Raw genomic sequence first — 25,947 nt, 5'->3', positions numbered from 1 at the left:
CATAACGGCTTCATTTCATGCGAAGACTAAAAAGAAAATAGAAAGTATACGTGCCACCTATAGAAGCGGTGATAGCGCATTGGCTACTAGCTCGACTTCACTTTCGTGGGGCCGAGTTCGAATCCCAGCACGCACCTCTAAAATTTCCAAGTTATCAATCAATCAATCAAAAATACTTTATTGCACACAAGAAATAAATAAAAGAACAAATGTACAAGTCATTTAAATGTGTGTAACAAAGGCGGCCTTATCATTTATAGTCATTTCTTCCAGGCAACCATTATGAGGAATCCTTATAGCGGTGCGTAAAGCTCTAAGAATATACTTACATTATACATATTAATAACTACAACAGTACATATTTTTGACATTTGACAGCCAGTTGGCGCAGTGGGCAGCGACCCTGCATTCTGCGTCCAAGGCCGTGGGTTCGATTCCCACAACTGGAGGTGTTTGTGTGATGAACATAAATGTTTTTCAGTGTTTTGGTGTTTACCTGTATATTATACGTATTTATGTGTATTATATTCATAAAAATATTCATCAGTCATCTTAGTACCCATGATACAAGCTACGCTTACTTTGGGGCTAGATGGCGATGTGTGTTTTGGTATAATTTATTTATTTATTTTATTTTTATATAAAATAAATAAACCATTTACTAATAATGTTAACGGTACAGAAAGTAAATGTGGAATATAATAATTATACAGTGCTCCGAGTTATGTGTAAGTTATAAAAGCGGAGCGGCTTGCTTCTATGTAATATCAAACCCTGCTCAATGTTCTACCTCCTTTCAATGAAGGTTCAGTCAAAATCGGTCCAGCAGTTTCGAATATTAACGACGGTTGAAATTAACACGGTTTAAGAAACAGACAGACAGCGATTTTAACAACCAATTTTTAAGTTAGGTATATTGTTTTACAACTATAATTCCACTAAGTTAGCCATTAACTGCAATCACACCTGGTTGTGAGCGATGATGCAGTCTAAGGTGGTAGCGGGCTGACCTGTTAGGGGGTATCTACGCGGCAGCGTACCGGAACGCTTAATCACATAGCGGCGACATAGGGACAACTTTCATATATAATCACAAAAGCTTAATAAGAGTAACTTCGAAAACAAATACAGACACACACTCCAAATATGTTGATTTGATACACAGATACATTAAAATTATCAAATCGTTCAGTTCGTGATAGATCTTTATTCTATAACCTCTGTTTTTGTAACTTGTGTCATTATGTAGGTACATGATGTACATTTAAAGTAGAAGAAAAACAAATGAGTTAAAATAAATAATACCTAACAGATAAACTAAACGAATGTATGCTTTTATAATTTTTTAATATTTACATTAAAAATATATTGAAATATTGTTTTCAAATTGTGCATATGTAAGAAAAAGTATATCAAATCCTTCTACACATTTCCTTTGATCTGTATTAAATAAAAAACGTTTTTTCACAGTCTATTAAAATTTTTGAACGATAAATTTAGTCATATATTATCAAGTAGGTAAGTAGAAGAGTTGGGCTCGTTTTCACTAAACCTAGGAAACTCTTAAATCGGATGCCTAATGATTTAGGTGATGCTTAAAAAAAAGGTTTCACCAACTCTTAGACAATGACTAAGACGTCAGGCGCCATCGAAAGTTACGACAAACAGAAACTAATTAAAAGATGAAAAAAAGAAAAATAATTGTTTTTTCTAATAAAGTTGGAGTAGGTACTTAATTAAAATTATGAGAATACAAACACAAAGTACCATGAGGCAACTCATAGACAAGTTAAGTTATACGAGTTGCTTGGTGAAAATCGATCGGTGAAAGGTTAGGCCTAGGAATCTTCTTAGATTAGGTGTTACCTACATAGGAATTGCCTTGTTTGCCATTAGTCACAACGGGCATAGTTACGATAATGCTACCTACTCAAAATGATAGGCCTAAACCTAAACTACATTTGAGTGTAGCGGTGATGGCCTAGTGGTTAACACTTCGGCCTGCCTTTGGTGGAGACCAAGTTCTATTGCCGGCAGTGGCGTGCATAGAGGGTATGCACAGGGTATGCAGATGATATAAAATTGAATTAAATCTCCAGTATGAGTTATAAATACTTGAAAGTAGGATTTTTATAACTCTTACAATGCCTATCCTTAAGTTTTTTATAACTTGTACTGGATATTTCCTTCATTTTATATCATCTGCATACCCTCTATGCACGCCTCTGATCCCAGGCAAGCATCTATAACTTTTCGGAGCTATGTGCGTTTTAGGCATATCTTGCTTTAATTATGGAATTATCGTGAGGAAACCTGCATGCCTGAGTTGTATCGTGTTCTCAAATATGTGTGAAGTCCACCGATCCGCACTTGGCCAGTGTGGTGGACAGCGGGCTAAACCCGTCTTATTCTGAGACGACCCGTGCTCTTTAATGGCTGGCGAGCTTAGAGAACATTATGGAAAAATCTCAGACATGTGAGTTGCCTCAAGATGTTTTCCTTCACAGTTAAAGTAATTTATATTTTTATTACTTTTTTCTAAAAGTATTAAAAAAATAATGTTTAAATCGTGGAATTATTTTTTGTGGGTATCGGTTAGTCGGTGTTAAGCACTAATGGTAAGTAAGATATTCCAATATACCAAAAAAAAAGGTTTAAGAGGTAATATTCTAGATCTTTGAAATAGGCCTAAATTCACTAGAACGCGTTTTGATAAATTTTTTTTTGACATTTGGCGCGGTGACACTGCTCTCTGAGTCCAAGGCTGTGGGTTCGATTCCCACTACTGGAAAATGTTAGTTTGATGAACATGAATGTTTTCCAGTGCTGGGTGTCCATTTTTATATTATAAGTATTTATGTAAATATATTTTATTCATTAAATTTTGATCAGTCTCTATAACACAAGCTACTCTTACTTTGGGCTAGATGGCGAAGCGTGCACTGGGTTTCTTACCAGGGTATGCATATAGTAGGAAAATTGCAGGCAAAAAGGAGGAGGCAAAAAGTTAATATATCAATTTTAGTTATATATGAAGCATGCACAAAAGCAGTGCTTACCCTGCACGCCACTGGTATTACTTATTAGTTTACCCATAATATTTAAATACTTATAATATACAAATAAACACCGACACATTGAAATACATTCATGTTCATCACACGAATATTTACCAGTTGTGGGAATCGAACCCACAGTAGATAACTTTAAATCCAAATATGTTAATGTACCAGCCTAAGATTCTTGATTATAGAATTCTTGCCAATTACTTAACTAAAACACCTAGGTACCTACTCTATTAAGGGCAGATTTTACAATCGCCAGATAACAGTTAAAAGTTTTTAATCTAAGTTAACTCATCAATTTTATTCGTCGATTTTTATATCAGCACTAACCTAGCTATTAAGTAAATTAAGATTTTAAAACTACTAATATCATGGTTAAAAGTACGCAGGTAGATACCTAAAAAGTGATAATCTATAAAACCCTCATGAAGTAATATTGTTTTTGATTAAAAACATTATCTATTAAATATGCAGGCGTTCGGACGATTTACTTAATAGGTATTATAAAGTAACTACCTACCCAATTTTTAATTGTAATACCTACTAATATAAAAAAAAAGATGTAAGTTTTTGCAATAGGCCTAATAAATCTACCTATCGAGGATTGACACAATAACAAAAGAGGTCAATGAACCTTTATAGCTATCATGTTACAGATAAAAAGAAACGTTTAGAAATCAGCACTGAGAATTACTTGGATTGTAAAAACGTATAAAAGCATGTACAAAAATGTAATTATAAAATAACTTACCTTCGCGCACTAAAATCCAAACTGGCACACAATTTAATGTAAACTGCACTTGACCACAAAGGGAATCTATAAAATCAATCGATCACTGGACACGACTGCGCCACTACGGGTGACGTTCTTTATTATTTATTATCTAATCAATATAAAAAAACGCACTTTAATCGCCATAAAATTTCCTAATTACGCGTCCTTGACAGAGAACGGTTAAATAAAAATATATATTTATACTCTTTGCTATGTATATAATAAGGCAGTAAAACTTGAATTCGTTGTCTATAGGCCGCTAGGGTTTAAAAAAAAAAGGAAAAAAGTAATTGTAATGCACAGAACACACAGTCCGTATTCGATTTTCCAATTGTCCTATTGCGAGTCGACACACGCGTTCGCGGCCGCTGCCAGACTGCCGCGCGTCGTTGCCCCTCGCGTCACCGCCCCTCCCTAGACAGCGCACAGTTTTTCAGGTAAAAAAGGAGGAAATGTGCCTGTTTATTATCTATTTTTTATCTATTTGGCGACAGTTTTTTTGATTACCTGCGACTGAGTTCAGTAGTTTTATGGTGCGGTGGGTGGAACAAAGGCGTTATTAGCGTGGGTCGTCCGCCATTGTGGTGGAATGAGCTCTTTGTTTTAGGGGCGTTACGGCACTGCCAGCACGTGCCTCTGGCGAATGGTGGAGCAATTTTCAACACTTTCAAGTTTGACACTTCATTTATTAGTTTTTGCAAACGTGAAGTAATAAAATTGTTTGTTAGATGGGACGACGATCTTTATTATTGTCATAAGATATTATGAGTATAGGTAATGACAATAATAAGAAATGTTATTTTGCCTAAATGATAAAGACATAATGTAGGCAAGGTAAGAAGCTACATAGATTTTAGTATCAAATTAATTAAAGATAGGTACTTTGGTTAAAAAAAAAAGAAACTAGCTAGGTTCAATGCCTTCTGGTTGCCTGCTCAGAGGAAATAGTTGTATCTTATTCTAAAAACCACATACAATCAGATCAGTAATACCTACCTTTGTTCTTTTATAGTAAAATGATAATCCTTAAAAATAATCTGCTAAAAACCAAGACTTAGTTTCGAACAAACTACTTACTAGATGTCATCATCGCATCAACCCATTACAGAGCACGGCTCTCCTCCCACAATCAGAAGAGATTAAGGTCATAGTCCACCACGCTGGCTCAGTGCGGATTGGTGGACTCCACACCAGCACTCCATATATGCACAAAAGCACTGCATACCCTAACATTTATATATAACTCGTGTAAGAGAAGGATTTTTGCCATTTTATGCAATTCTCCTGCTGTATGCATACCCTGGCTAGAAGCCCAGTGCACGCCACTGCTCCACACACCTTTGAGAAAATTATGTAGAACTCTCAAGCATGCAGGTTTACTCACGATGTTTTCCTTCACCGTTGAAGCAAGTGATATTTTAATTACTTAAAACGCACATAACTTAGAAACGTTAGATGTGCGTGCTGGGATTCGAACTCTGCCTCCCGAAAGTTAAGTCGAAATCGAATTAAGTCGAAGTGATGAACATGAACGTTTATCAGTGTCTGGGTGTTTATCTGTATATTGTAAGTATTTATGTGTATTATATTCATAAAAAAATATTCATCAGCTATCTTAGTACCCATAACACAAGCTACGCTTACTTTGGGGCTAGATGGCGATGTGTGTATTGTCGTAGTGTATTTATTTATTATTTTCTTAAGTATAGTTCAACGGGTACATACCACGATAATATTTTAGATTTGTCGATATTTCGACCCAGTTGCATGGATCGTGGTCACGATGGACCAAAGCGCCATTTTGTATTTTTAAAGATTTCTTGTCGACCCTAAAATATTATATGGTCCTGCTAATATTTTGGAGTCGAAAATAAATATGTAAAAGTACAAAATGGCGTTTAAGAGGAACATCATCACTACAAAATAAATATTTAAGACAAGTGGACGGGAGTCGTCGTCTTGGCTTATTTTTTACCGCCATTTGTGTTTTTAAACCAACATGTAACCCGTTACATACTTTTAGAAAAATCGGTCCAACTGCTTAGGAGTAGCTAGGTGACAAACACACGTACGGAATCATTTTAAACATATAACTAATTTTTCTCACCGTTTAAACCTTCCTTAGACTTCCAAGAATATTTTAAGACATAAATGAGCCCAATCGGTCCAAACGTTCTCGAGTGAGACTAACGAACAGCAATTAATTTTTATATAATACTAGATGTGCCCTGCGGCTTCGCCCGCGTAATTTTGGGAGGCAGCGTACTGCTACATAGTCTACACCTATAGACATATATGAGATTTTGAGATTTTTTCACAAAGATTTTTTTATCTTACGTAATTTTTTTTTTCAATGAAAAGTATACTATGTTATTTCTAATACTTCCAAGAGTATGTATGAAAGTTTTATGAAGATCGGTTCAGTAGTTTTCGTGTGAAAGCGTAACAAACAAACTTACATTCACATTTATAATATTAGTAGGGATAGGGATACTAGCAGTGGCGGTAGGTACTACCATACAAGCCGAAAAGCCGGACTGGCCTTACAATAAAAATCTCTTAAATTTTTCTCCAATATTCCGAAAGTCCCGTAGTATCATACCAGCGAAATTCGTTCCGATTTTTTTTTTTAAGAATTTTATATTTTAATACTTATTATCCTATTCCGGTCTAAGAGGAATCCAAAAAAATCTAATATCATAAAAATTGGTCCAGCCGTTCTCGAGTTATAAATGGTGTAACTAACACAACTTTCTTTTATAAATATAGAAGATAGTTGATTGCAAATAGATAAGTATATTGAGCCTCAGTTTCGAAGTCGGTTAGTCAATAGAGAATACCAACCTAGATGGGTACCTACTTGGAAAATTGCCAGGTCTCCGAGTGTGAATCGCTATAAGCTTCCCAGGTAATCCGTCAGATACGTGATTCCAAGAAAAATTTGGTACCTACGTCCAAGAATAAAATAGACCATACGTACCTACTACAGATAGGTAGGTACTTATCTCAGCTAGCAATACTGACGGTCGACTGGCGCAGTGGACAGCGACCGTGAGTCAAAGGCCGTGGGTTCGATTCCCACAACTGGAAAGTGTAGTTGTGATGAACATGAATATTTACAGTGTCAAAACTTTGGCGAGACGAAAACGGATAAGTAGAACGGGTAGGTGCCTGATGGGGTGTGAATGAAAACTTCATCCTCAGATCCCACCAGGCTATTTATAGCCCATGGCTGGCAGTGACGTGCACTTGGTTTCTTACCAGGGTTTGCTTACAGCAGGAAAATGGCATAAAATTGAAAAAATCCTCCTCTATTACGGGCTATATTTCAATTTTAGGGTATGCAGTGCTTTTGTGCATGTATGAAGTGCAAGCCACTGATGACACAACAAATTCAAATATACAAATTCAAAATTTCTTTATTCATGTAGGCCTATCACAGGCACTTATGAAGCGTTCATACATATATGACGATGACGTTTTCGTTTTAATTTTACGTATGCGATGACGTTGTCGTTTTCGTTTACGTATACGATAACGTTTTCGTATTCTTTTACGTAAACGATAATGTTTTTGTTTTCGTATTCGATGACGTTTTCGTTTACGTATACGATAACGTTTTCGTATTCGTTTACGTATACGATGACGCTTTCGTATTCGTTTACGTATACGATAACGTTTTCGTATTCGTTTACGTATACGATAACGCTTTGTATTCGTTTACGTATACGATGACGTTTTCGTTTACATATTCGATGACGTTTTCGTATTCGTTTACCTATGCGATGACGTTTTCGTTTTCGTTGACGTATACGATAACGTTTTCGTATTCGTTCACGTATACGATAACGTTTTCGTATTCGTTTACGTATACGATTATATTTTATACATACAGAGGCTAGAATCCATACGAAGACAGTTCCTTAAATACTTAGCTTTTAAAGATTTTAAGAAATTTAGTAGTTATGAGGAAGCTTGCATATATTATAAAATAGACACTAGAAATGCGCAGAAATTTGAGTGATATGTTGTTACTGCAGGCAATCTTAACCGGTAAACTAGACTGTCCTTCCTTATTGTCAAGCTATTCGATCAACGCTTCTTCCTTTAGACCTCGGCATAGAAGGCTATTGATTGTTCCCAAATCAAACACAAATTATGCACAAAATTCTGTTGTACTACAAAGTTTATTATAATTTAGATATTTTTCAGTTATCCAAAACACAATTAAAAAAAGAAATAATACGTTTACATAGAACGTCATGACTCTGGCGCTTACGTGGAGCATCGCACTATAAAGTATGCAACACACACCCAGGCATGCTTTTTCAAATGCTGCGACGAATAAATTTTTATTAGTTTATTATTAGATTAGTCTTAATAGTTTTCTTTGTTTCTTTACGCCTTGTGTTCACACTTTTATGTTATTAACTCTTTTAAATATTTCAAAATGCTATGTTTATCTAATCTTAAAACGAATACGAAAACGTAATCGCATACGTAAACCAAAACGTTATCGTGTAAGTAAATGAATACGAAAACGTTATCGTATAAGTAAACCAATACGATGATTAAAAACCAAATACGATAACGTTATCGTATACGTAAACGAACACTAAAACGTTATCGTATACGTAAACGAAAACGAAAACACCTTCGTATACGTAAACGAATACGAAAACGTCATCGAATACGTAAACGAAAACGTCATCGTATAAATAAACAAAAACGAAAACGTTTTCGAATACGTAAACGAAAACGTCATCGTATACGTAAACGAATACGAAAACGTTATCGTATACGTAAACGAAAACGAAAACGTCATCGTTTACGTTACAAAAAACGGGAACGTTCTTGTATATGTAAACGAAAACGTCATCGTATACGTAAACGAATACGAAAACGTTATCGTGTACGTAAACGAAAAACGAAAAGGTTTTCGTATATGTAAATGAAAACGTCATAGTATACGTAAACGGCATCGTATACGTAAACGAAAACGAACGAATACGAAGACGTTATCGTATACGTAAACGAAATCGAAAACATCATCGCATACCTAAACGAATACGAAAACGTTATCGTATACGAATACGAAACCGTTATCGTAAACGTAAACGAAAACGAAAACGTCATCGTATACCTAAACGAAAACGAAAACGTCATCGTATACGTAACAAAAAACGGAAACCTTTTTGTATATGTAAACGAAAACGTCTTCGTATGCGTAAACGAACACAAAAACGGCATCGTATACGTAAAGGAATACGTCAACGTTATCGTATACGAATACGAAAACGTTATCGTATACGTAAACGAAAACGCCTTTGTATACGTAAACGAATACGAAAACGTCATCGAATACGTAAACGAAAACGTCATCGTATACGTAAACGAAAACGAAAACGTCATCGTATACGTAAACGAAAACGTCATCGTATACGGAAACGAAAACGAAAACGTCATCGTATACGTAAACGAAAACCAAAACGTCATCGAATACGTAAACGAAAACATCATCGAATACGTAAACGAAAACGTTTTCGAATACGTAAACGAAAACGTCAACGTATACGAAAAGAAATACGAAAACGTTATCGTATACTTAAACGAAAACGAATCGTCATCGAATACTTAAACGAAAACGTCATCGTATACGTAAACGAAAACGAAAACGTCATCGTTTACGTTACAAAAAACGGGAACGTTCTTGTATATGTAAACGAAAACGTCATCGTATACGTAAACGAATACGAAAACGTTATCGTGTACGTAAACGAAAAACGAAAAGGTTTTCGTATATGTAAATGAAAACGTCATAGTATACGTAAACGGCATCGTATACGTAAACGAAAACGAACGAATACGAAAACGTTATCGTATACGTAAACGAAATCGAAAACATCATCGCATACCTAAACGAATACGAAAACGTTATCGTATACGAATACGAAACCGTTATCGTAAACGTAAACGAAAACGAAAACGTCATCGAATACGTAAACGAAAACGTCATCGTATACCTAAACGAAAACGAAAACGTCATCGTATACGTAACAAAAAACGGAAACCTTTTTGTATATGTAAACGAAATCGTCTTCGTATGCGTAAACGAACACAAAAACGGCATCGTATACGTAAAGGAATACGTCAACGTTATCGTATACGAATACGAAAACGTTATCGTATACGTAAACGAATACGAAAACTACATCGAATACGTTAACGAAAACGTCATCGTATACGTAACAAAAAACGGAAACGTTTTCGTATATATAAACGAATGTCTTCGTATGCGTAAACGAATACGAAAACGGCATCGTATACGTAAACGAATACGACATCGTATACGTAAACGAATACGATGACAAAAACGAAATACGAGAACGTTAACGAATACGAAAACGTCATCGTATACGTAAACGAATACAAAAACGTTATCGTATACGTAAACGAAAACGTTATCGTATAAGTAAACGAATACGAAAACGTCATCGTATACGAATACGAAAACGTTATCGTATAAGTAAACGAACACTAAAACGTTATCGTATACGTAAACAAAAACGAAAACATCATCGTATATGTAAACGAAAACGAAAACGTCATCGTATATATCACCATCCCCTTACAATTATGTAAACATATATGTTTAAACACATATAACTTCGTACGCCAACTTAAACCTATAGCTAGGAGGGTTCCAAACGCGCCCTGGTCTATGAAGAGCCCACACACAACGAACTTAGCCGGGTATTTTTTTTTTGTTATCACCATCGCACAGTTTATTTATATTAAACTGTGAAGCTAGAGAAATTCACACCCATGCTTTTTTATCGTTCAAGTAATCCTTAATATTATAATAGGATTTTCCTGTAAGCTTCCGTTTTATATAAACTTTGAACTTATTGAGAGACATCTCAAAGATTTAATTTGGTAATTTGTTTTAAAATAATATAAAATTCCCCTTGAATAAATTAGCGATTTTGTGTAGCCCAGTACACAGCACAACGAGTTTATTTTATAATATAATATTGTTCCAGTCCATTTTCTTTTTAAATTTTGTTATACTTTATGGACATAAATGTACTGACTATGCACCGTCATTATTTTAACTTCTTTAAATGTATCCCTTAATGACGTCTCTCGACTCTCTTGGGCTCATTTTATATATCGCACGAACAGCCCTTTTCTGCAGGACGAAAATAGAATCTATATCAACAGCATTAAATTAATAAAATAATAAATAAAAATAAAAAATAAAAATTAAATAAAAAAATAATAAAAAAAAATAAAGAAAAAAATAAAAAAACTAAAAAAACAAGCTTTTTATTGAAAACCGAACTAAAAATTAGAAAATAAATTTTAATAAATTTAAATTAAGAATAGTGTTAAAAATTTCAATAAATATAAATTAATAATAGTGTGAATAAAAAAATATATTTTATTGTAAAAAAAACGTGGGGTGCATGTTGTCAATAGTTATAAATATTTTATTGACAGAATGAATAGAGCGATTATTATTTTGATAATATCTTAAATAGCACAGGCACTTATGACATCCACTGCTGGACCTGGGTCTTTTGTAGGGAGTTCCACAATACACGGTCCTGGGCCGCTTGCCTCCAGCGGCTCCCAGCGACTCGCCTGATGTCATCTGTCCACCTCGTCGGGGGAAATGCAAAATGTAAATTGTGGAATGGATGTTGGAAAAGAGCAACTGCTGAGTTTCTTGCCGGCTTCTTCTCGGTAGAATCTGCCTTCCGAACCGGTGGTAGAATCACTACAAACAGACAGACTTGACGTTTCAAAAGTGCTTATATTAGGCCTACTTGAAATAAATGAATTTTGAATTTGAATTTGAATTTGGATAACATACAAGTACCTCCGAATTCCGAGCAATTCTAAAATGCAGATCATCACATATTTCGCTAACCGGAAAAACACCAGTTAAGTATCTTTTTTGTGGAATTAAGTAAGTACATATAAATGTGTAAGATTCACAGGTATCCATTTACAGGTAAAGTAATACCGTAAAGTAAATTAAATAGTGGTCACAACAAAATAATCCTACTTAACATTGTTTCTCACGAAGCGTCAAATAATTTGCAAGAGCACAATGGACAGTGTGTGTCCTAAGTCTAATGATAATATTGTGACAAGTGATTCTTTTTTTTTAAAGATTTTTTTTATGAAGTTATTTCACAGCACCGGGTTCTATTTCTTTAAATCTTGAGATTAAAAAGTTCCACTAGAAATGCTTTAAATATTTCATAGTAAGATGTTACGTAGGTACTTGATTCCCATATCTAAAGCCCACACTGTTGCCCTACACATTCTTACCCTTGACGTACGTCCCTACCCATATCTGACAAAGTTTTCTAAACATATAAGTAAATAGAGTAAATATTATTTATATAATGGGTAAAGCATTCGTACGGTATTGTGAAACTAACTCTCCTGATAAGAGGCCCGCCTTGAGACTGTTGCATGTTTTTTTCACCTAAGTATTGTAAAAAAAAATATACCTATTGTTATTGTTGTTAAATAATATATGTATATGTTATATTAAACTTTTTTTTCTTAGTGATAATATTCTTATATTGACGATCGATTGGCGCAGTTTGATATGATGATGATGACCTTGTACATTATATAAGTAGGCACATAGACTAAGCCGTCCGCCAGATACAAGTTCCGTACACGTAGGTATACGGCAAAAATTACGGAACCCTAAAATGTGTTTACGGATTCCTCCAGATAGAGCAAGTTTCATAATAAAATAGTTCTCAAGAAAGCAAGCGTTGGTAATTTATACTTGATACCTAATTGATACCAATGTAGGGTGACCCTACAGGCGCTGCTTTGTACGGGATAAATTGCAAACTTTATTTTTATCATCATCTTTGTCAATCCAAATCGGCGGTGACCTGTCGGATTTTCTTAACGACGAGGCTGCTTGGAAGAAGGCTGTTCCGCTAACTAATAATAATTTGCGCACCTGACGGTAAGTGGATTACCATCGCCTAGAAACAGAGTAACACTTCACAGGGCATGCAAGGAAAACGTCCTGCAACAGGCCGCCCTGGATCCATCAAATCGAGGCATATAATCGTTGTTTCCTGATTTTAAACCTCATGTGTTGTAATTACACCGGCAACTACGACTGGAACACAGCATCGCAACAACGCTGCTAAGCGGCAGAAATAAACATGGCGATAGTACTTCTACAGACGTTCTCTGTCACAAAAAGCTCTGTGCTGTTACTAGCTGATTGTGTTGATGAATAAGGGGCAGCACTCTGTAGGATTTGTTTATAATATATCCTTTCTGTGTGTTGCTCTGTTTATAAACTAAGGTTTTCCACCTACTATTTGGTGGTCCATCTGTTTGGTACATTATTAATACTATAAAAAAACAACCAGAAACCAAATACGCCTTTAATTATATTTCCTAAGTTCAAGTAAAACATGGTCACCCTAAATTAACCATAAATTCTAAACCGCTCGGCTACCGTACGCCATATTGGATAGTTTATGGCAATCATATCGTTACGAGATTAGTTAGAAAATAATAAAACCTCATTTTTATGACGCCCCAAGTGATAGCTGTCACATGAGAACCATTCGAGAACCGATTTTGGCAAAACATTTCGTCTCCTCTAATTTTATTATCGACGATGACAAGATTTTTATTTATGACTAATCTTTATGCTGATAGATTTTAAATGTGTTTTCACCTTCAAAATATTATTTTAAAACGTTAATTGTATGATTGTTATTTTTAATTAATTAAATGAAATACCGTTTTTTCATTCAAATTTTAAATCAATCAAGAACGTTTCACAAAAAATAATTTGAATTCAGATCTAGTCTAGTCTAGTCTGATACCTAGAGCATCTTGTTTATGCTCAGTGCATTATCATAGCAAAAACTAAAAATCGACTTTATAAAATAACCATCTTACTTATGTTATTGAACTGGAGATTCGATATTTGAATAAAATCTAATTTCGAACTCCAGAAAGTTTGTATCGCGTACATTTCCAAATGCCATATATTTCTCACCTACGATAAGGTTCTATATCATAAATACGTATAGATATGAAATTTAAACTTTATGTTCAGAGCAATGAGAATTATTTTTGATTTATTCTATAAGCAGTTACGTCATTCTGTCACAAATTAAGGACGATTGTAAATGTCGTTGGTTTTGTCCGGCTAATGAAGGAGGTTAAATATGGATACGTCAAATAAAATGGATGGTCTGTATTAATAATGCAGTTTTTTACTGTAACTTAAAATTCATAATCAACGTATCCATTGTAATTTTTTTGCGATTTAATAAAAAGGAACTCAAACAGGTAGCTCAATAATTATTTATAATGCGCAATTTGTGAAAACTTACAACGTTTTTTTTTATTTTATTTCATTGTTGTGTTATAGGTAGTAAGTTACTACCGCAGAGGCAAGAAACTGGTTTTCATTGCTATACAAGTTTAGATTTGATAAATGGACGGGCAAATGAACATAAAAATATGAGTAGCATTCTAACCGGCATTAGTAATCAACTTTTTACAAGCTTTTGTCTAACTCGCTTTGTTCGTAGGTTATAGGCAATAGGTATATAAGACAAGTAGATAGGTAAAGGATTACATGATAAATGTTAAAAATTGCTCTAACTTGATAGATAATTAATTTTAAAGTGACGCTGTGAGATGGTGATTCTCAAAAGAAGTCCCGGCTAAGTACGTTTTTTCTTAGACCATTTTTGACGGTTTTTTCCTAACGTCAAAGGTTGTCTGGAAGAGATCGCTTTAGTGATAAGACCGCCTTTGCACGCTCTATTTTTTTTTTTAAGTTTCTCCTGTACTTGTGTTTAATTACCTTACCGATTCGCGGTCTCCACTCTAGAACACGTCTGCCCCAACGGCAGGCCCAGAAAAGGCCCAGGAAAAGAAGAAGAACTGTTACCGCAGTAATTGTCACCACCCCACCTCTTCCCGCCGGTGTCGTACGAGGCGTCTTAGGGAATATAACGAAGAATGGGTAGTAGCGTTATCTGTGCAACTACTACTATCTACTGAGATCACCAACCCGTCTGCTCATAATTACTGTTTATAAGCAAACGGGCCTAGACATTAGAGTGACCTTGAGTCCAGCAGTGGACAGCTATAGTTTAAAGATGACCGACTGTTATGTCATTAATTAATATCTTATTATAGCTGTGTACAAACAAACTAACAGACAGACAAAAAAAATAAGACATACTGACAGAACGCTCAAAACCTTATCCACATTAATATAGACACGCGGTCTCACAAAGTGAGAAACCTATATTTTAAATATGGAATTACTTTTTTTTACTTTTCAGTATGCATCGCGTCATAAATTTATGATATTTTTGTCGGCCGTTTATCTCCGGGGCGGCCATTTTTATGCCTTCAAGTTTAAAAGGCGTAATTCAGACTACGCGGTAGGACTATTTAACTCAACTGCCTTAGGTCTAGTGATAAGTAGGTTCGATTACAGATCATAAGGCCCCTGGGTTCGATTCTGGAATAAGGCATTCAGCATTAAAGCAGCGTGATGGGTCTGGGCACTACGTTCTTCTCTTTTATGAGATTAGCGCTTACATCTTCTAAAGCATTCGCCACTGGCTTAGTATGATGTGGGATCCAAGTGCATCACTAACTTGTTATTTAAAATATACTATAGGTTCCTTATACTATGACGTGTACTTTAATTGTATTAAATAAGTACATTAGTTTTACTTATACTAAAAAATAGCTTGTTGCCTATGCCTAAGCCTTGGAAGACAAGATAATCTCTATGATCATATTTAAATATCGAAGAACATGTCATTAAAAACAAATATTTCATTACCAACGTTGCCCATACAAAGATCACCGACCTTAATTTGATTAAACAGCAAAAGATACAAATCCCAAATTCAAATTTCGAACTAAAGGGCCGGCATAGACAAACTAGAGGAGAGACGTAAAGTAGGTAATAAAAAGCCGACACACCGAGGTTAAAATATAAAACCTTTATTTCTACTAACGTAAATGTACATTTCTACTTTTCTATACAAAATGCATATTAAAACTCTAATAAAACTAGCAATGCATTATAAGCTCAAAAAAAATACTAAAGACTTATAAAAACTTTTGAATGTCGAAGTTCAATAATGGAATCTCATCGGCCGGAAACGAATAAAAAACGCGGCAAAACTTTCAAACTTGGAACAGTCTCAATGGGACGTCATTTTTTACGTCCGTTAGGGTTGTCGCAGTGAAAAATGATATAATTTATATCGGTTCTGGTAGCAAGCGGCTACCCGTTTTGTGTGCGCGCGATAAAATATAAATAAAAAATGAATTTTTATAATATTTTTTCTCTTCTTCTCCTACTAATTTAAAATGTTTCCTTATCAACGCGCGGCGCGCTTCGACAAAAGGCCTAGTGATGTGACACAATTTAATTTTATCGATATCGACTTTGTATGCAAAAGTAATGTAATCTTTATTAGCATCATCAACCCAATCAAAGTATCATTGCTAGGAACAGGCTTCCTCATTGCAAAGAGAGAATTAATAGAGCTCAGAAGTTTCGAATGATATTCGTACGTACGTAAGCGAATACTACCTAAGTATGAATCTACTTTGTTTATCTCACTAAAGAATAATTAATGTTATTATTTTTTATGTATGAGAATCGGTTAAAAATATATTTCATACAGCTAGGTGATTAGAGTGTCCTTATCTAGATTTTTTTCAATTTTTTGTCAAGAATTGTTTCTTTGATTTGAAAAATATCATAAAACCCCATTGGACCCGGTAGGTGGCGCTACTTACTTTTACCAAATTTAATTAAAAATCATATTAACATGGCGCTGCTTTTTCAGGCAGGATGATGACTGCCGGATGCGCTAACTTCCTATAAATACTACTGCGGTTGCTTTATAAAGCAAAAAAAAAGATAATTACATATATACCTAATATGATAATTATATATATGAACGTTATCTATTTGAATGAGAAATATGAACTCATAGCCACTCTAAAATAAAATGAAATCTTCAAAACTTTGCAACACACAAACGTTTCTTTTTTGTATTTTTTTTCATGAATATCATCAAATTTGAAGCGTATATAATAAAAATATTCAACTCTCAGTAACATCACTATGCCACGCACACACACGTGATACCACACACAAATCAAAGCACGCGCTTGTACGGGCACAAATGAAATATTCAAATTTGGAAGCTGATTCCGTTTATGGCTACTTAATTTGGGTGATTCGATTCGAATTTTAAAAAAAGGTGAGTAAAAAAAAAAGTTGAAAGGCATTCCATCGGACGCGGCCGGCATTTTGAGTTTGTCCTTCGCCTATATGATTTTTACGTTGATTTATTTACGAAAATAAAGGAAACTGACTTGTGAAATATTTTAAAGCATAATGACTCAGAGATGGGTGTTGGGTTCGATTGCCGGTGGGGTGTTGGGTTCGATTGCCGGTGGGGTGATTTCAATTAAGTTGAGTTCTGTTAACTGCCTCGATGGTCTCAGGAAGTCCTTTGTTTGATTTTCTAGAACGGGCCTAGAGCATTAGATATTTGGGTTTTCTGTCAAGCTAATTGGCGCTGTTCACCGTGCCCCGGAGAGTACTTTATAAAGATGAAAGAAAGTAACTGTATCAATAGGTATATGTAGAGTATTATATATATATATAACAGTACATTTATTGTATTATAAGAGACTTGCGAGTCGACATTGAATTTTAGTGAGCTTTTAGAGAGCTTGTAGAGACAATAAAGGCTTTTAGACGGTCAAGTATTAAAATAGACTCTCTGAAAGTCCAAAGACAAAATAGAATTTCGAGGAGCCCAGATACATATTAAACTTTTATGGACTAAGTAGACACTTTATTGACTTTAAAGAGTCCAAAGACAATATAAACACTTGCAGAGAGTACAGAGCGTGTCACAATTTAAACTTCGAATAGTGGCCATGGACTTCGTAGGCTGTCCAAAAGATCGAAACTGTCATATCAGAATCAGATATAAGGAAATATATAGACAAAGATAGATATTTATAATCTTTTGTTTTCTTTTAAGATAACAATCTTGATCGATAGATACCATCAGATTAAATAATATAATAAGTAACCAATTTCCTAATAACTGGCTAAGTACCTACTATACTTGGAAGTTTTTTTTTCATAACTAGTGGGTGGGCCGTGACTTTGTTCATTCAGGTAGGTAAAGTTTTCCGTGACATACCTAGTCAAAGTTTAAAATATTTCTTTTGTCTCCCACATATGTTACAGTAATTTTATAAAGTGGGTAAACTAACCATACTTCTGATAACTTTAAACTAAAAAATTAAATTGATTAGGATTTTACAAATACCCTAATAATTATTAATAAGTTAATAGATAGTTTTCAACAAAGGATTAAAATTATATTTGATTAATAACCAATGTTCATGACATTTAGTTGGTGGGTATTTTGATATAAATACGACTGCATTATCGACGCACCGCAGTCCTACATGGACTCGAACGATGCAAAGATACCTCCCGGTGTCTTAGTCGTTTATCACATACCAATTTAAACATTATTAGCACCTACCTATTGAGATAATGGTTTCACTAAATTAAAACTAAAGATTACTTAGTTTTACTTACTGTTACAGTAAATTTATAAAGTTCGTATATAATTAAACTTTTGATAACTATAAATTCATATTTGCCAGATATTAATGTTCATGACATTGAGTTGGTGGGTATTTTGATATAAATACGACTGCATTATCGATGCACCGCACCTGACGATAAAATAACTACCGACAACGTGTCCCAACAACACACACACACGCAACAAACACAGCGTCTTCGCCGGCGCAGACGAGGGCCCCGATTTCTGACGTTGACTTGCCACGGTCACGGGGGCGTTCGGACTAAACAATGATTAGTCCAAAAGTCCACCAACAGTCAGATTAACGTCGAACCGAGCCGAGGTCTGAGCCCTCGCAGGTCGCACTCTCGATGTCGTCGAGCCCTGGGGCTCTTCTCATGGCGAGCTTTCGCGCTCGCCCCACTCCCCCGGTGACGCCGTAGCAACCCCTCAGGTGGTTATCGGCAAGTGTCCTTCCGAAAAAGCAAAAAAAGATGCACCGCAGTCCTACATGGACTCGAACGATGCGAAGATACCTCCCGGTGTCTTAGTCGTTTACCATTACAGAAAAATCCTATTATATAGGAATACTTAAACGATAAAAAAGCTTGGATGTGAATTGCTCTAACTTCAAAGCTTAATATTAATTTACTGTGAGATGGTGATAACAAAAAAAAGAATAATCCGGCTAAGTTTGTTGTGGGCTCTTCTTAGACCAGGACGCGTTAAGAACTTTTAGGTTAAAGATGGCGAACGAAGTTATCACCATCCCCTTACAATTATGTAAACATTTATGTATGAACGCTTCATAAGTGGCTGTGATAGGCCTACATGAATAAAGAAATTTTGAATTTGAATTTGGTGGTTTTTAAACACTCCCTGGTTCAAGAACAAGCCCTCAACAATCAACTTTGACAGCCGATTGGCGCAGTGGGCAGCGACCCTGCTTTCGGAGTCCATCTCTTGCTTTCTTTCTGAATCCTCTTGCTGTAAGTGCTATCTGCAAAGGTTGCCTGTAAGAGATTGCTTGCAGCAATAAGGCCGCCTTTGCATCTCTACATTGTGTAGTGTATACTCCTTACTGTTTCTTTTCCTGTATGTTATACGTGCAATCAATGTGTTTCTTCTTCCATCGCCGTGGGTACGATTCCCACAACTGGAAAATGTTAGTGTGATGTTTTCAGTGTCTGGGTGTTTTTATGTATATTACAAGTATTTATTTACATTATTCATAAAAATATTCATCAGTCATCTTAGTACCCATAACACAAGCTACGCTTACTTTGGGGCTAGACGGCGATGTGTGTATTGTCGTAGTACCTATATTAATTTATTTATTATTTACTGCTGCAGATAGGTCCGAACAGTTCAATATTATTCTTCAATTAATATGCGTTAGCATTACCTACCTAATTGTGACATTACTTGAAATTACTTACAAATAGATAATCGTGAAAAAATAGTTAAATAATATAATAATCATATTGAGACAACCCTATTATTAGTACGTAGTTAAGACCAATGCCAGATTAATAAAATAAACTATAAAATTTTGAATGAATTTAAATATGTAAATAGGAAATATTTTAATTCAATTTATTTAAATTTATTTCTACATACCTACTTCAAATCAAAATTAAATTAAAATTATTTTAATTCCCACCATCTCAGCGAGGCTCAATGAGATTTAAAAAAAAGGTAAATCAACCTTTCGTAACATTATAACATGAAAATATTAAAAAAAGAAATAGGTATAGGTACTATGACAATATAAAAAGCGCAATCTAGCCCCAAAGTAAGCGTAGCTTGAGTTATGGGTACTAAGACGAAAGATGAATATTTTTATGATAATATAAATGAATACTATTATATACAAATAATCACCCAGACAGAAAAACATTCGTGTTCATCACACAAACATTTTCCAGTCGTGGGAATCGAACCCACAGCCTTGGACTTTGAAAGCATTGCTGCAGCGCTATTCGGCCGTGTAAATAAAATAATTAATACGAATTGTAGAATTGAAGTCTAACATACATTATTATCCATTCTCCCAACAACGACCGCTTACGGCGGCGGACGCTGCGCGAATGAAGAAAATACACCACGAGACCGAAGGCACTTCATCTGACACGCAGCGCGGGGAGGAGCATTTGAATTCCGAGCCCGCCTCCTTAACGAAGGCTTACCATTGGCTTATTTAAAAATCGATTCCATTTTATAAATATGTAACCACTTTCTTTTCCCGCGCTCCAAAACGTCGTACCAACACAAAACTGCAATACAATTTCAGTCTCTAAATTGAATAGCGGGAAGATTGAAAAAGGAACGCGACGAAATTAGTGATGCGACCTAAGTTATCGACACCAACTCAATTGTTTTAACGACGTGTCTCTCTAGGCTCTTTTGTTTTATTTAAAGGAAAGGAAAATGAGTCGAGGAGATATATTTTTTTCTGTCGCATTCGACAATGCATATTCCTGTTTTGAAGGTAGGGAATAAACAATAAGTTGGTACAGTACGTGGGTGAAATTGTACCGGGCAATAAATAATGGGTTCTTTATGATTTATGATAGCGAGGGTCGTGATATTCAGTTTAACTATCGGTAGTTCGGAATTTGAATTTTATGATATGTCAATTACTTTATGTTATTACGAATCTGTGCCTTTTAAGGTGGAGTAAGTACTTAGGTTACTACCTATAGATGTTTCTAGACTTGGTCGTAAAGGATTAAGGTTATGTTTGTGTAAATGATTCAGGGAAAGTAGTTTGTATGACCTGCACCATTCTGCCTCATCATTATGTACCTATTATGAGATATCAGAATGCATTAGAACGTACAGCATTATTTTTACTATCACTATCACCATCCTCAGCATACTAAGAAGGTAGGTAGGTACCTAATGCCATATTGCAGGACACGGTCTCTCATAACATAGGTAAAGGTATTTAAAGATCAGACCCACCATGCTACTCCAATGCTAGTTGGCGTGCATTATCACACTAGCGACTTTATCTGGATTTGCTTCGTATCTACCTATAGGGATCTAAAGGGAAGGGTCCAGGATGCAAATTATGTCAAAGCATGCATGAAATTTCGCCACGATAAGTTTAGCTGTGGAGCCACGTATGTGAAACTCCTCGGAGAACGTTGTATTCTGAGGCTGTACCGGGATATCATCTGCCCATCTCTAGGATGTAACTACACTTTACATAGGTTCCTACACTTCACATATGTACTTACATGTATATTAAAATTCATAATTCATTTATATCAAGTAGGTAGGTAGGTAGTGATATAAGCACCTTTGAAACGTCAAGTCTGTCTGTTTGTAGTGACTCTACCACCGGTTCGGAAGGCAGATTCAACCGAGAAGAAGCCGGCAAGAAACTCAGCAGCAAATTTAAAAAAATTCAACCAGATTGGTGATTTGGTTTAGCCGAACAAACAAAAATAACAAATCGTAATTTTAATAAATAAATATACTAATAGGTATAATTAGTTTATTAGGACCATCCTAAAATGGGGAAAATGGCAAAAGTTTGTTCGCTAGCAACATTCCGCGGGTGTGATGTGAGATGTGTTGTTTTCATTGTTTTTGGACACAATGCACTGCATGCAATTTATTTATTTATTTACTAGCGTACCCAGCCCGCTTCGCCGGGCTAGATTTTGCTTTATTTTATTTAAACTATAAACTTACATCATTAAATTTTTAATTTAATTCTCATAATATATTAAATCATTTATTTCTCTCCGTATTCATTCTCTTCTATTCTCTTCTCGAGCGGGTGAAGATCATTATCTACACCCATGTGCACCCAACAATAGAATATCATCATAGTAAATAAAAGCTGTATTTGACAGTTCAAAAATAGGAGTGCTCCGATCTTCACCAAACTTTACAGGATCACTCGCCAGGTCAATCCGGAGATTCCCTGAAAGTTTCATTGAAATCGGTCCAGCCGTTTCGGAGCCTATACGGAACATACCCACACACTTTCTCTTTTATATACCTACCTATATAGATAGATAGATAGATATACATATACTAATATAATCAGTTAAAGTTGGTAGGTATATTAGGTGAAAATGGCAAAAGTTTGTGAGCTAGCAACATTCCGCGGGTGTGAAGTGAGACGTGTTGTTTTCACTGTTTTTCGACACAATTCACTGCATGCAATTTATTTATTTATTTATTTATTTCGGAAAACCCACAGCTAATACATTTTTCCTGTCCAGTTTTCGACGCTGTGAGCTAAGTGAATGTTTTGCTTATTACAGATTCGTAGAACGTTTTATAAAATATTTTTAAAATTAATTACTCTCTAAATACAACTGCATTACAAAATAAGTGTCTAAAAATATTTTAAAAATAAAAATGGTCATTACGTCAAAAAATAAAATAGAATTAAAATTAAATTAAAATAAAAAATTAATTTTAAAACATCAAAGTCCAAGTTTGTTTAACCTTATAATTATAAATATTTTTAAATGCCAAGTAGTAGGTAATTATTTACACTTTTAATTGTAGTATCTACAATTAAGTGTCAATAACTTTACACTTAAAGTCAGTGTATGTATTATGAAATGAGTCTAATTCTTTTTGTATTTTTTACGCAATCATTATAAATGTCGGATATTCTTGGTAATTCTTCAATAGTGACTGACTGATCTAAGTGATATTTGATTTTCTTAAATTAAAAACGCACATAACTCCGAAAACTCAGTGGTGCCATCTTTAGCATTAGGTAAGTATATTACATCAACGTAGCCGCGGCCTTCCATCAGATCAGACCAGATCAGAAAAAAATTGTAACTGTGCTAACTGAATGTCATCATGGCGACGCTTTATCATGTACCAGCGAGATCAGGAACGGTAAGTTATCTTTCTTTATTATTTCTATAAGCCGCTACCCCGTCTTGCGCGCCACCCCGTTAGCCCTTATCTCCCCCAGGTAGCTACCCTCCCAGTACACCGAACGGGCGTTAGAGTCACTAAACAAACAGACAAATGTGACGTTTTAAAGGTGTTGATTTACCAGGTTCCTACTAAGTACAATTTTTTGTTCTACTACAAGTTAACCCTTGACTGCAATCTCACCTGGTGGTAAGTCATAATGCAATCTAAGATGGTAGCGGGCTAACCTTTTAGGCAGTATCTATGGCTGTTATAAAATGTATTCCGCTCCAAATTCGCCCTTGACTGCAATCTCACCTAACCTTTTTGGACTTAATCGTGGTATTCATAATGACGTCATGTGACTTTTTTATAGTGTTTTTTTTCTTTTTTTTTATTCCACTACAGGTTAGCCCTTGACTGGAATCTCACCTGGGAGTAAGTGATGATGCAGTTTAAGAAGGTAGCGGGCTAACCTTTTGGGGAGTATGGTAATCGTACCTACCCCTAATTGGTTTCTACGCGACATAACACCGGAATACTAAATCTTTTAACGGCACGTCTTTGTCGGTAGGGTGGTAACCAGCCACGGCGAAAGCCTCCCACCAGACCACACCAAAGAAAATTCAGAAATTATAAATATCTAAATTGCCCCTGTCGGGAATCGATCCCGGGACCTCTTACTTAAATTTACAGCGCTCACCGTTGCGCCATAGAGGTCGCCAAAATTTGGTCGACCGAGCAGATGGCACATCTGATGGTAAGTAGCAAACCATCGCCTAGAAACCTCCTGCAAAATGCTGTCCTGTGTCCATCAATTTGTGTAATAACACAAGCAACCACGCCCTTCAGACCGGAACAGCATCGCAACAATGCTGCTTAGCGGCAGAAATAAGAATGGCGGCAGTTGGTACTTCCCCGGACGCTAAGTAGATGTAAGTCTTAAATATATTTAAATATATTACGACGACGCACACATCGCCATCTAGCCCCAAAGTAAGCGTAGCTTGTGTTATGGGTACTAAGTAATACATAAATACTTACATATAAACACCCAGACACTGAAAAACATTCATGCTCAACACACAAACATTTTCCAGTAGTGGGAATCGAACCCACGGCCTTGGGCTCAGAAAGCAGGGTCGCTGCAAACTGCGCCAATCGGCCGTCAAAAGTCTTATACATTTTAATTTTCTTTAACTAAAATATGTACTGGTAGGTACGTCCTACTAACTATTCTGTTTTATTATCTCAAAAACAATTTGCGGAGTTCAAAATGTCACCATTGTCTTGAGTCTTGAGCCGGCCATTTAATTAATTGCCACTGTCGTACCATTTTTCATTTCTCTAATGGCCGGCGACTTAGTCGTGCCGGGGGATTATTTTGTGTTGTTTAAAGAAATCGCGATGTTAATTTCTATGATAGGTATTTCAACTAGATAGCTACCCACCTGTTATTTAGTTTTATATATTTCATATTATAGGTACCCTACCTATCATTTATATCACCTATAGCTCTGACCGAGAGTTCGCCGGCTTTAGTTACGTTTTTTCCGTTCGTTATCCCAGAATAAAAGTGGCGGTACTACCATACCAACTGGGGCTCCAACGAAGTTTTTATTTATTTATACACAGTTAGAAAAATAAAGGACGAATAGAGAAAAAATCAAAGACTGGAGTAGAATACAAAAGGCGGCCTTATCGCTTAAGCGACATCTGCCAGGCAACCTTAGGATTAGGACAACAAGGGCGAGAACAAATAGGTTTTGAAAAATTATTAAAAACCTACATTCAAATAACTGCATACGAATACATAAACAAAAATTACACAAATATAAAAAATATACATAGGTATATAATTATATGTATATTTCTTGTGTGTGTGTATGTCACTGAACTCCTCCTAAACGGCTGGACCGATTTAAATTATTTTATCGGTATGGGTTTGGGTGGCACCCTGGATGGTTTAGATTCACAAATCAGCCCGACAGATGGCGCTAGGGTCCTCTAATATATATATTTATATATATGAAAGCTAATGGATGGAAAAAAAACCATTCGTCTTATTGCGCAAGATAATAAGATTTAACTAATAACGCAAGATAATAAGAGTACCTAAACAAAGTTATTTTTTATAAATAGGCAATGCTTTGGTGCATGTATGAAGTGCACGCCACTGACAGTAGGTACTAAACATGTGTAAATTAAATTTTCAAATAACTACATACGAATACAATAAATAAATATAAAAATAATAAACTAATATATATATTATGATAATATAAAACAAAAAAAAAATTAAATAATATCTAACAAAAGTACCAAAGTTTTTTTTTATAAATAGGCAATGCTCTGATGCATGTATGAAGTAGTCTTCCTGATATCGATTACTCGAAACAAACAGCTCATCACTGGCTTGTCAATTTACACCGCGGGGCTGCCAACATAATAATTGTTTGGCAACGTTCAAAAACTAAACATGTGGTAAGATTGCGTTCTGAAACTGAGGTACCATAGTAATTTC

At 35.3% G+C, this 25,947-nt stretch overlaps 1 protein-coding gene across 1 annotated transcript in view; it reads right to left on the bottom strand.

The window, feature by feature from the left end:
* The window catches only part of LOC120634889 (homeobox protein OTX1), an 81,387-nt gene extending 77,160 nt beyond the window's left edge, over nt 1-4,227 (bottom strand). The window contains exon 1 of the mRNA XM_039905756.1: nt 3,817-4,227. The gene's annotated coding sequence lies outside the window, so the exon portion shown is untranslated. The remainder of the gene's footprint in view (nt 1-3,816) is intronic.
* Nucleotides 4,228-25,947: the final 21,720 nt, after the last annotated feature.

This window comes from Pararge aegeria, chromosome 25, assembly GCF_905163445.1.
Source record: "Pararge aegeria chromosome 25, ilParAegt1.1, whole genome shotgun sequence".
Classification (NCBI taxonomy): domain Eukaryota; kingdom Metazoa; phylum Arthropoda; class Insecta; order Lepidoptera; family Nymphalidae; genus Pararge; species Pararge aegeria.
Note: the sequence above shows the minus strand (reverse complement) of the source record. Positions and strands in the feature narration are given on the sequence as shown.